Here is a 13371-nt window from a genome sequence, read left to right as displayed (position 1 = left end):
TTAGAGACACGTGTTGAAGTGAAACCATTGTAGAAATACTATAAGACTGAGATAATGGAAATGGAATTAGAGATGCCTGATGTTGCTCTGTTAGAAGGTTTGGCACATGATGCATTTAGCAGAGTGCGTTTTTAGAGACTTTTTTTTACAGAAAGCACAGATTGGCTCATCAGATATAATTTCCCAAAACCAATCATACTGTATCTTTTCGAGGATTTAAGACCTATCTAAGAAAGGCAAAAACATGCCACTCTGTTGCACATCAAGTGCCAGCAGTGTGCTGTCAAAGTGGCCAGTTGGAAAGCACACTTCATGTTGGCCTCTACACCTACAGGAAGGAGCTGTCCAGGATGGATGGCTTATTGGTGAGTGTTGACTACTCATTTGTAGTAAATGTGACAAGCAGGGTAGCCTGGTGGTTAGAGCGGTGGACTAGTAACCGGAAGTTTGCAAGTTCAAACCCCTGAGCTGACAAGGTACTAATCTGTCGTTCTGCACCTGAACAGGCAGTTAACCCACTGTTCCTAGGTCGTCATTGAAATTTGTTCTTAACTGACTTGCCTGGTTAAGTAAATAAACTTGAATTGTCCAACTGGTCCTCTCTTTGTAGATATGTTTTTACTGGTCAAACCACAACTGAATGAGACAATTAAAACCTGTTGGTTGTACTCAATCTGACACTACAACTGTATTTCATGGTACGACGTTGTATATTCCCATGGGCTTTAAAGGGTTTATTTTGACCATATATGGTTAATTAGAGGCATTTCTATATCCAACTAGCCAAGGTTGTGCAAGAGCTCTGAGGCTGAGAACAATTTGGTATTTATCGAAGGTTATCTCCTATTGGTGTGCTTATGATGCTGGTAGGATTGTTTGTTAAATCTAACTTTTTCTATTCTTACCAACATTCTAAATTCAGTTCTCATGTATTATTGATAAATGAGGCCCCAGGTCTTTTAGTCTCTTGATACAGTCCTGTCTGCTGTCCAGGTTTTGGTTTTGGTGAAGATGTAGTACCATCTCTCTCCCTCTGTAGCTGGTCTCTCTCTAGTCAGATGTTTGTAACTGGTCTGTAGCTGGTCTCTCTCTAGTCAGATATTTGTAACTGGTCTGCAGCTGGTTTCTCTCTAGTCAGATTGTTGTAACTGGTCTGTAGCTGGTCTCTCTCTCTAGTCAGATGTTTGTAACTGGTTTGTAGCTGGTCTCTCTCTAGTCAGATTGTTGTAACTGGTCTGTAGCTGGTCTCTCTCTAGTCAGATTGTTGTATCTGGTCTGTAGCTGGTCTCTCTCTCTAGTCAGATGTTTGTAACTGGTCTGTAGCTGGTCTCTCTCGGGTCAGATTGTTGTAACTGGTCTGTAGCTGGTCTATCTCTCTAGTCAGGTTGTTGTAACTGGTCTGTAGCTGGTCTCTCTCTGTAGTCAGATTGTTGTAACTGCTCTGTAGCTGGTCTCTCTCTGTAGTCAGGTTGTTATAACTGGTCTGTACCTCGTCTTTCTTTAGTCAGGGTGTTGTAACTGGTCTCTAGCTGGTCTTTCTTTAGTCAGGTTGTTGTATCTGGTCTCTGAGTTATTTGAGACGTTATCTTCAACAACAATAAAGAAGATGTTGCTCACTAAAATATATCACATCAGAACTAGCTGGTTTCTTTATTCAGCAAGGGTGTTGTATCTGGCCTTTCTTTTTTTTTTATTTTTACATACAGTGGGGAGAACAAGTATTTGATACACTGCCAATTTTGCAGGTTTTCCTACTTACAAAGCATGTAGATGTCTGTCATTTTTTATCATAGGTACACTTCAACTGTGAGAGACAGAATCTAAATCATAAATCCAGAAAATCACATTGTATGATTTTGATTTTTAAGTAATTAATTAGCATTTTATTGCATGACATAAGTATTTGATACATCAGAAAAGCAGAACTTAATATTTGGTAGATAAACCTTTGTTTGCAATTACAGAGATCATATGTTTCCTGTAGTTCTTGACCAGGTTTGCACACACTGCAGCAGGGATTTTGGCCCATTCCTCCATACAGACCTTCTCCAGATCCTTCAAGTTTTGGGGCTGTCGCTGGGCAATACGGACTTTCAGCTCCCTCCAAAGATTTTCTATTGGGTTCAGGTCTGGAGACTGGCTAGGCCACTCCAGGACCTTGAGATGCTTCTTACGGAGCCACTCCTTAGTTGCCCTGGCTGTGTGTTTCGGGTCGTTTTCATGCTGGAAGAGCCAGCCATGACCCATCTTCAATGGTCTTACTGAGGGAAGGAGGTTGTTGGTCAAGATCTCGCGATACATGGCCCCATCCATCCTCCCCTCAATACGGTGCAGTCGTCCTGTCCCCTTTGCAGAAAAGCATCCCCAAAGAATGAGGTTTCCACCTCCATGCTTCACGATTGGGATGTGTTCTTGGGGTTGTACTCATCCTTCTTCTTCCTCCAAACACGGCGAGTGGAGTTTAGACCAAAAAGCTATATTTTTGTCACATCAAACCACATGACCGTCTCCCATTCCTCCTCTGGATCATCCAGATGGTCATTGGCAAACTTCAGACAGGCCTGGACATGAGCTGGCTTGAGCAGGGGGACCTGCTTTTAATCCATGACTGCGTAGTGTGTTACTAAGGGTTTTCTTTGAGACTGTGGTCCCAGCTCTCTTCAGTTCATTGACCAGGTCCTGCCGTGTAGTTCTGGGCTGATCCCTCACCTTCCTCATGATCATTGATGCCCCACGAGGTGAGATCTTGCATGGAGCCCCAGACCGAGGGTGATTGACCGTCATCTTGAACTTCTTCCATTTTCTAATAATTGCACCAACAGTTGTTGCCTTCTCACCAAGCTGCTTGCCTATTGTCCTGTAGCCCATCCCAGCCTTGTGCAGGTCTACAAGTTTATCCCTGATGTCCTTACACAGCTCTCTGATCTTGGCCATTGTGGAGAGGTTGGAGTCTGTTTGATTGAGTGTGTGGACAGGTGTCTTTTATACAGGTAACAAGTTCAAACTTCAGACATTATACACAACTGTCTGGTCTACAAGCCTGCGTACTATGTAGTGCACAATATAGAAAATAGTGTGCCATTAAGAACACATGTCAAGTATCCTTACTGGTTGATAGAGCCTTGAAACATCCTGTCACCTGCTGTGGGCCACAGACAGAGAACAGAGAGGGAGATGGTGTTCACCCAATGATGAGTGTGTAGCAGACAGGTCCTCTGATGCTTGGTGTTGCTGTTGGTTACCTACACTTTGTCCCTTGTACAGTGAAGGTTGTGAGTCTTCCTAATCTTTCATTAGCATTGTGTGTGTGTGTGTGTGTGTGCCCTCTCTGTACTTTTCTGCCCTTGGTGTGTGTCCAGGTCACACTGTTTTATTAAGTATCCAATCATATTCAATCATGAGGCTGGTAAAGAACATTGTTCTATTATTTATTCATGTGTGACTTTGTTATTATTATTATTACAGCAATAAGCATAGGTTAATAATTGGTCCCACTTTAAAAAAAAATAAGCATAAGCCTATGACAAATCACATGACATGTTTCTAATAAAACTAATGAAGAATAATGTTACAGAGTGCAGTATGTCTACATACTCTCCTCTACATCTAAACACAACAATCATGAGAGAGAGAGAGTTACACCACTTTCTCACAGATCCAGTTATGATATTTGGTACATTTGTCATCATTCCATGTCTGTACAGGGTCACCTTGTCCATAGTAAATCTCAACACAGTCCTCTTGCTCAGAGAACAGACCACCATTATTAGGCTCTTCTGTCCACCAGTACCTAAACAACACAGACAGTCAGACACTGTGGTACAAACATCCTCCTCAGTTATACACATAGTCCTATGTTTTACAGACACACTGTGTGAGATGAGCATACCATGATCAAGAAGGCAATATATCGTTGTTGTTTTTAATCTCCATATCAACTGGTAAAATGGTAAAATCTCTCACCCTGTGGTCAGTGTTGTGCCATCCACCCACTTCCAGGTCTCCTCAGTAACAAAGTCAGTCAGACCAATCCAGGCTCTCAGGTGGAGGTTGAAGACAAATATCTGTTGTTGAAAAATATAAAAAACTTGAACTTTTAATATATTTTTAAAATACTGCACACATATATATTAGTGTACTGACGATAAGTATACTTGCTCTCTCTCTCTCTCTCTCTCTCACTCACCTGTTCCTCTCTGCTGTTTATGATCACCAGGTCTGCTCCTCTTTCTAGACAGTCCTGTCTGCTCTCCTCCCAGGTTTTCCTTTCAGTAGAGAGGAAGTACAAACTGGAGTCAAAGTATCTCCATCCATCCTGACAATGCTGCTCTGTTGAAGAGCAAAGATGAACAAATTGAGAAACTTAGCCAGTATCTTTATACTCATAAACCTATTGAAATATAATTATTGTTGATTTTACTTCTAATTTATCACAGTTTATATCTCACCTATCACAAAAAGCTTAGCTTGAATATGGCCTTTCTCTTCAGTCAGGTTGTTGTATCTGGTCTGTAGCTGGTCTCTCTCATTAGTCAGGTTGTTATTTATGGTCTGTAGCTGGTCTCTTTCTGCAGTTGCGTTGATTGTATAAAGGGAAAAACTCTGGAACAAGGTGTTTATTTTATCCTCAGAATCTTTGACGGCTCTGTTATCTATAAAGTATAAAAGTATAAACACGTAGTTACTAGTTAAAACACTTGGTATATAGGCCTAGTAGCCAGCAGTTCTTACAACTTGGTGAAAAGCAATGAACTTGGACACAAACTCACAGTAGACAGACAGGCCTATGATCCCAGCCAGTAGGAGAACACACAGCAGCCCCAAACACGCTGCAGCAACTAGGAAGGGTCTCTTCCCTGAGCTATCAGGCTCTGTGGACACATACAAGAGAATTCCATTTTTTTTGTGCGTGTGCGTGCGTGCGTGCGTGTGTGTGAATGTGTGTGTGTGTTACCTGAGTGCTGGCCTCCTGGTCCATTATTAGGAGCAGTGTCTGCTGTCTCTTCTCTCTTGGTGCTGGTCTCACCGTCTCTCAGGGTGTCTGCACAGACATAGATATCCACAATCCTCTCCTTCATCTCACCTCTGTCAAACTTGACCTTCTTGTTCATATCTGGGTCATTATAGATGACCTCAGACATCTCCAATAACTTACTTTTCTGTCTATATTCAGGTTCTGGTCCTATAGTTGACCCTCTGTCTTTGTCTGTAGCTGCTCCGCATATGTGTCTGTTTCTGACTGTCTCTGCTCTGAGTCTATAACTAACTGTTTATGAAGTCATCCACAGATTAAAAGGGAAATGTAGAAAGAGGAAGAGGATGAAAGTGTAACATGGTGGTTGAGGTTGGGACATTTTCTGCTCCTGGTCGTCTTTATAGCTTTGTAGGATAAACTGTATAACCTCATGTTGTGTCTAATGTAAACCTCATGTTGTGTCTACTGTACCGACCTCATGATGTTATAATGTACTAACCTCATGTTGTGTCTACTATACTGACCTCATGATGTTATAATGTACTGACCTCATGATGTGCCTACTATACTGACCTCATGTTGTGTCTAATGTACTGACCTCATGTTGTGTCTAATGTACTGACCTCATGTTGTGTCTACTGTACTGACCTCATGTTGTGTCTAATGTACTGACCTCATGTTGTGTCTAATGTACTGACCTCATGCTGTGCCTACTGTAAACCTCATGTTGTGTCTAATGTTCTGACCTCATGTTGTGTCTAATGTAAACCTCATGTTGTGTCTAATGTTCTGACCTCATGTTGTGTCTAATGTAAACCTCATGTTGTGTCTAATGTCCTGACCTCATGTTGTGTCTAATGTAAACCTCATGTTGTGTCTAATGTTCTGACCTCATGTTGTGTCTAATGTAAACCTCATGTTGTGTCTAATGTCCTGACCTCATGTTGTGTCTAATGTAAACCTCATGTTGTGTCTAATGTAAACCTCATGTTGTGTCTAATGTTCTGACCTCATGTTGTGTCTAATGTAAACCTCATGTTGTGTCTAATGTCCTGACCTCATGTTGTGTCTAATGTAAACCTCATGTTGTGTCTAATGTTCTGACCTCATGTTGTGTCTAATGTAAACCTCATGTTGTGTCTAATGTCCTGACCTCATGTTGTATCTAATGTATTAACCTCATGTTGTATCTAATGTATTAACCTCATGTTGTATCTAATGTATTAACCTCATATTGTGTCTACTCTACTGACCTCATGTAGTATCTAATGTACTGACTCCATGTTGTATCTGATGATGTGTGAAACATACAGTAATTACTGGGACACTAAATCAGGAAATAAGTAGGAAACGTTTTCATATGCAAATACAAACCATGTAATGTGTGTGTGTGTGTAACAGTATAGCTTCCGTCCCTCTCCTCGCCCCTGCTTGGGCTTGAACCAGGGACCCTCTGCACACATCAACAACTGCCTCCCACAAAGCATCATTACCCATCGCTCCAAAAAAGCCACAGCCCTTGTAGAGCAAGGGGAACAACTACTTCAAGGTCTCAGAGCGTGTGACGCCAACAATTGAAACTCTGTTAGCTCTAACCCCGCTAACTAGCTAGCCATTTCACATCGGTTACATGTCCATGTGTCCAACCATCTCCAGGTCTCCTCTTCATCTATGTCAGTCCTGACCAATCCAGCCTCTCTTGTTAAGGTTGAAGAGAAATGTGTGTTGTTGAGAAAGATATAGTTAACTACAAATGTTCTGTATGTGTAAAATACACTACTGACTAAGGAATGTTAGTCCAGAACCCCATCCAGCTCTCTGTCTCTGACACCTGTTCCTGTTCTCTGTTAATGATCACCAGAGGCCTCATCAACCGCAGACAGACACAAATCTGTTAGTAAACCATGCGTAGCGTCATTTCCACGCAAGGTCTGAGATTTATATGAACGTTTGCTTGAATTTATACACAGACATGACCATTTATAGGAACAGTGAGTGCCAAGTGGTGGAATAAGGGAACTGCTTGTCAAGGATGGGGACAATATATGTTGAAAATGTGTGAAATTGTGAGTAATATATATTTATTTTTAAATCGATTTAATTGTATTTACAATGTGAATTAATGTAACAGATTTTGTTATGATAATAATCTATATAATAATATAATATAATGTAGAGTCATTTGTTAAATTAGAGAAAACATTGTAGATAAACCATAAAAGACTGCCATAATGGAAATCAAATTAGAGATGCCTGATCCTGCTCTGTTAGAAGGTTTGGTCCACGCTGCATTTCGCGGAGACCGATGGGATTTACAGAAAGTACAGATTGGATCATCTGATATCGTTTCCCAAACCCAATCTTTGAAGATCTACCTAAGAAAGGCCAAAACATGTTATTCTGGTGCACATGAAGTGCCAATCTGTTTCAAGTTTGTAGTAACGGGCATTTTACAGCGGGAGCTAGCCGATCGTCACCTTACATCCTTCAACGAGTCAATGCTTTGGATGCAATCATCAGCAAAACAAACTGCAGCATACCACTTCTATACACAATCACACAACAGATTTAAATCAAAAGGGGTTTCTTTCCCATCAATGGATTCCCAAATACAAACAGAGCAAGAGACGGCACCCACATCCCCATCCCCATGCCAAAACCAGTTCAACTATATGAACAGAAAAGGCTTCAAATCTTAATGTGCAGGTGGTAGGTTTTATGACAACAAAAAAACACTGCTGAATGAGGTTTCAAAGCGGTCAGTTGGAACCACGACTTGTTCATTCTGTAGAACAGCAATGTCGGCGTCTACACCTACAGGAAGGAGCTGTTGAGGATGGATGGCTTATTGGTGAGTGTTGACCACTCATTTGTCTTTGCTGAAGCAACTTGAATTGTCCTAATGGTCCTCTCTTTGTAGCTATGTTTTTATTTTTACTGTTCAAACCACAACTGAGTGAGACAAAAAAAACCTGTTGGTTGACCTCAATCTGACACTAGCAACTGTATTGTAGTCTGCATTATTATCATTCTAAGCTTCTTTTGGCTGCGGTTTGTATCCTATATCATGGTACGGCGTTGTATATTCCCACGGGCTTTACAGGGATGATTTTGACCATATCTAGTTAATTTTGGTAATATCTATTTAATTAGGGGCGTTTCAAAATCCAAATAACCAAAGTCCTTTATGAACACTGAATCTCTCTTCACTTAGGTTCTTGCAACTGGTCTGTAGCTGGTCTCTCTCTTTAGTCAGGTTGTTATAACTGGTCTGTAGCTGATCTCTCACTTTAGTCAGGTTGTTATAACTGGTCTGTAGCTGGTCTCTCTTTTTAGTCAGGTTGTTATAACTGGTCTGGAGCTGGTCTCTCTCTTCAGTCAGGTTCTTGCAACTGGTCTGGAGCTGGTCTCTCTCTTCAGTCAGGTTGTTATAACTGGTCTGTAGCTGGTCTCTCTGCAGTCAGGTTGTCTTAGCTGGTCTGTTCCTTAGTAAGGGTGTTATAAATGTCATGTAGATAGTCTTTCTGCAGATGTATAGTGGTGCTGATCTCACCGTTCCCCCAGTGTCTCCGCACGAATGTAGATATCCACAATCCTCTCTTCCATCTCACCTCTGTCAAACCTTAATGGTCATATTTGGATTTGTATAGATGGCTTCCAACATTTTTAACAATGTTTGTTGACTATAGCTACAGTGCCTTAAAGCAGGGTTTCCCAAACTCAGTCTTGGGGCACTCCTTAGTGAAGATTTTGGGTTTTGCCCTAGCACTACACAGCCGATTCAAATAAGCAACTCATCATCAAGCTTTGATGATTTGAATCAACTGTGTAGTGCTAGGGTAAAACACTCATCGTGCACCCAGGGAAGGGCCCCCAGTACAGAGTGTCTGAATCTGAAGATGACTGCTTTTGACCCTGTTGTAGATGGGGATTTGTGGAACAGAAACATGTTCTGGCTGGTTATACAGTAACATGTCCTGGCTGGTTATACAATAACATGTCTTGGCTGGTTATACAGTAACATGTCCTGGCTGGTTATACAGTAACATGTCCTGGCTGGTTATACAGTAACATGTCATGGCTGGTTATACAGTAACATGTCCTGGCTGGTTATACAATAACATGTCTTGGCTGGTTATACAGTAACATGTCCTGGCTGGTTATACAGTAACATGTCCTGGCTGGTTATACAATAACATGTCATGGCTGGTTATACAGAAACATGTCCTGGCTGGTTATACAGTAACATGTCCTGGCTGGTTATACAGTAATATGTCCTGGCTGGTTATACAGTAATATGTCCTGGCTGGTTATACAGTAACATGTCCTAGCTGGTTATACAGTAACATGTCCTGGCTGGTTATACAGTAACATGTCCTGGCTGGTTATACAGTAACATGTCCTGGCTTGTTATACAGTAACATGTCCTGGCTGGTTATACAGTAACATGTCCTGCTGGTTATACAGTAACATGTCCTGGCTGGTTATACAGTAACATGTCCTGGCTGGTTATACAGTAACATGTTCTGGCTGGTTATACAGTAACATGTCCTGGCTGGTTATACAGTAACATGTCCTGGCTGGTTATACAGTAACATGTCCTGGCTGGTTATACAGTAACATGTCCTGGCTGGTTATACAGTAACATGTCCTGGCTGGTTATACAGTAACATGTCCTGTCTGGTTATACAGTAACATGTCCTGGCTGGTTATACAGTAACATGTCCTGGTTGGTTATGCAGTAACATGTCCTGGCTGGTTATACAGTAACATGTCCTGGCTGGTTATACAGTAACATGTCCTGGCTGGTTATACAGTAACATGTCCTGGCTGGTTATACAGTAACATGTCCTGGCTGGTTATACAGTAACATGTCCTGGTTGGTTATACAGTAACATGTCCTGGTTGGTTATGCAGTAACATGTCCTGGCTGGTTATACAGTAACATGTCCTGGCTGGTTATACAGAAACATGTCCTGCTGGTTATACAGTAACATGTCCTGGCTGGTTATACAGTAACATGTCCTGGCTGGTTATGCAGTAACATGTCCTGGCTGGTTATACAGTAACATGTCCTGGCTGGTTATACAGTAACATGTCCTGGCTGGTTATACAGTAACATGTCCTGGCTGGTTATACAGTAACATGTCCTGGCTGGTTATACAGTAACATGTCCTGGCTGGTTATACAGTAACATGTCCTGGCTGGTTATACAGTAAGATGTCCTGTCTGGTTATACAGTAACATGTCCTGGCTGGTTATACAGTAACATGTCCTGTCTGGTTATACAGTAACATGTCCTGGCTGGTTATACAGTAACATGTCCTGGCTGGTTATACAGTAACATGTCCTGGTTATACAGTAACATGTCCTGGCTGGTTATACAGTAACATGTCCTGGCTGGTTATACAGTAACATGTCCTGGCTGGTTATACAGTAACATGTCCTGGCTGGTTATACAGTAACATGTCCTGGCTGGTTATACAGTAACATGTCCTGTCTGGTTATACAGTAACATGTCCTGTCTGGTTATACAGTAACATGTCCTGTCTGGTTATACAGTAACATGTCCTGTCTGGTTATACAGTAACATGTCCTGGCTGGTTATACAGTAACATGTCCTGGCTGGTTATACAGTAACATGTCCTGGCTGGTTATACAGTAACATGTCCTGGCTGGTTATACAGTAACATGTCCTGGCTGGTTATACAGTAACATGTCCTGTCTGGTTATACAGTAACATGTCCTGTCTGGTTATACAGTAACATGTCCTGTCTGGTTATACAGTAACATGTCCTGTCTGGTTATACAGTAACATGTCCTGGCTGGTTATACAGTAACATGTCCTGTCTGGTTATACAGTAACATGTCCTGTCTGGTTATACAGTAACATGTCCTGGCTGGTTATACAGTAACATGTCATGTCTGGTTATACAGTAACATGTCCTGGCTGGTTATACAGTAACATGTCCTGGCTTGTTATACAGTAACATGTCCTGGCTGGTTATACAGTAACATGTCCTGGCTGGTTATACAGTAACATGTCCTGTCTGGTTATACAGTAACATGTCCTGTCTGGTTATACAGTAACATGTCCTGGCTGGTTATACAGTAACATGTCCTGTCTGGTTATACAGTAACATGTCCTGTCTGGTTATACAGTAACATGTCCTGGCTGGTTATACAGTAACATGTCCTGTCTGGTTATACAGTAACATGTCCTGGCTGGTTATACAGTAACATGTCCTGGCTGGTTATACAGTAACATGTCCTGTCTGGTTATACAGTAACATGTCCTGGCTGGTTATACAGTAACATGTCCTGTCTGGTTATACAGTAACATGTCCTGGCTGGTTATACAGTAACATGTCCTGGCTGGTTATACAGTAACATGTCCTGGCTGGTTATACAGTAACATGTCCTGGTTGGTTATACAGTAACATGTCCTGTCTGGTTATACAGTAACATGTCCTGGCTGGTTATACAGTAACATGTCCTGGCTGGTTATACAGTAACATGTCCTGGCTGGTTATACAGTAACATGTCCTGGCTGGTTATACAGTAACATGTCCTGTCTGGTTAAAGTTGCAACACTTTTTTCTTCTTCTTTTCACTTTGTTCTTTGATTCCTGAATAACTTCCTGGTCTACTGGGGGAAGTTCCACCCACATACTGCGAAGCAACACAAACATAGAAACATACACACACTAGTTGACATAGGCACTATACACACACGTACACATGGATTTTGTGTTGTAGATATGTGCTAGTAGATTAGGGGCCTGAGGGCACACACTTAACGTGTTGTGAAATCTGTTGTGAATGTATTGTAATGTTGCTAAAATTGTTTTTTTCTTAATTTTGATAGACCCCAGGAGGAGTAGCTGCTGTCTTGACAGGAACTAATGGGGATCCATGATAAACCCCAGGAAGAGTAGCTGCTGTCTTGGCAGGAACTAATGGGGATCCATAATAAACCCCAGGAAGAGTAGCTGCTGTCTTGGCAGGAACTAATGGGGATCCATAATAAACCCCAGGAGGAGTAGCTGCTGTCTTGGCAGGAACTAATGGGGATCCATGATAAACCCCAGGAGGAGTAGCTGCTGTCTTGGCAGGAACTAATGGGGATCCATGATAACCCCCAGGAGGAGTAGCTGCTGCTTTGGCAGGAACTAATGGGCATCCACAATAAACCCCAGGAGGAGTAGCTGCTGCTTTGGCAGGAACTAATGGGGATCCATAATAAACCCCAGGAGGAGTAGCTGCTGCTTTGGCAGGAACTAATGGGGATCCATGATCAATACAAATACAAACACCAGACACTTAGACAGTCTTTTATGATATCTTACTACTCTATATCACTGATTAACATATTGGATGTATCTTAGTAATGTCTCTGTATGATTTTAAAAATGACGAACAACCAGACCCTGTTTTAAATACTATTTGAAATCTTTGAAATACTTTGAGCTTTCGGGACAGTTCTATTGGTTCCTTTAAGCCAGGCAAGCTCAACCAAGCACTGCTAAAATATGTGGGTCATATTCATTAGGCACCAAACGGAAGAAAGCAAATGGATACAGGGAGAGACTAAATGTACCTGTCCAATAAGAATAGCATGTTTTCATTTGCAGTTGTAAAACATGTTTCCTCTGGTGTGACCTAATGAATACATGGCCCAGGTCTGCTAATAACCACTAACCACTGACAGACATACAGACAGGAATCTGTTATTAAAGAAAATCAGTGGTATGGCTAAATATGATTTGACTCAGCAACACATGTTGAAATCAACTGAAATTACAATACAATAGGTGCTCCAGCAATAACCTCCCTAATCTTACTGTGTCCCAAAAGTGAAATCTATTTCCTATATAGTGATGAACCCTGGTCAAAATTAGTGCACGAAACAATAGAATATGGTGCCATTTGAGACGTACACTTAATGTTATTTTTCACATTCTATGTAGGCCTTATGCACCGCATCTGACCTGAAAACACAAGCCACTTTTTGTCCATGGATGTAGGGTCACCACAAGTACAACAGGTCATCTATAAGGAAAAGGCTTCCTTTAATTAATTAAAGCTACAACTTCTCTCAGCAACAGGAAATATAGTGACCAGTTACAGTGATCTCCTAGCCTTGCTAACGTTAGCCAGCTAGCTAATGTTAGTAGAATTCATAACTAATCATATGTTTAGCAAATTCATGGTATATTTTAAGTACTGCAAATTCGTAACATATCATACAAAATGGATGACGGGCATCCACAAATTGATACACACCGTATGAAACGTAACATATCATACTAAATTGTGTGTCTTGGATTTACGTACAGAATAATACGAATTGCTTTGAGACCAGGCTGGAAATACACCATTGCGAGTTACATAGG

This window comes from Oncorhynchus mykiss, chromosome 19, assembly GCF_013265735.2.
Source record: "Oncorhynchus mykiss isolate Arlee chromosome 19, USDA_OmykA_1.1, whole genome shotgun sequence".
Taxonomy (NCBI): Eukaryota; Metazoa; Chordata; class Actinopteri; order Salmoniformes; family Salmonidae; genus Oncorhynchus; species Oncorhynchus mykiss.
The sequence above is the reverse complement of the archived record's forward strand: the minus strand, read 5'-3'. Positions refer to the sequence as shown.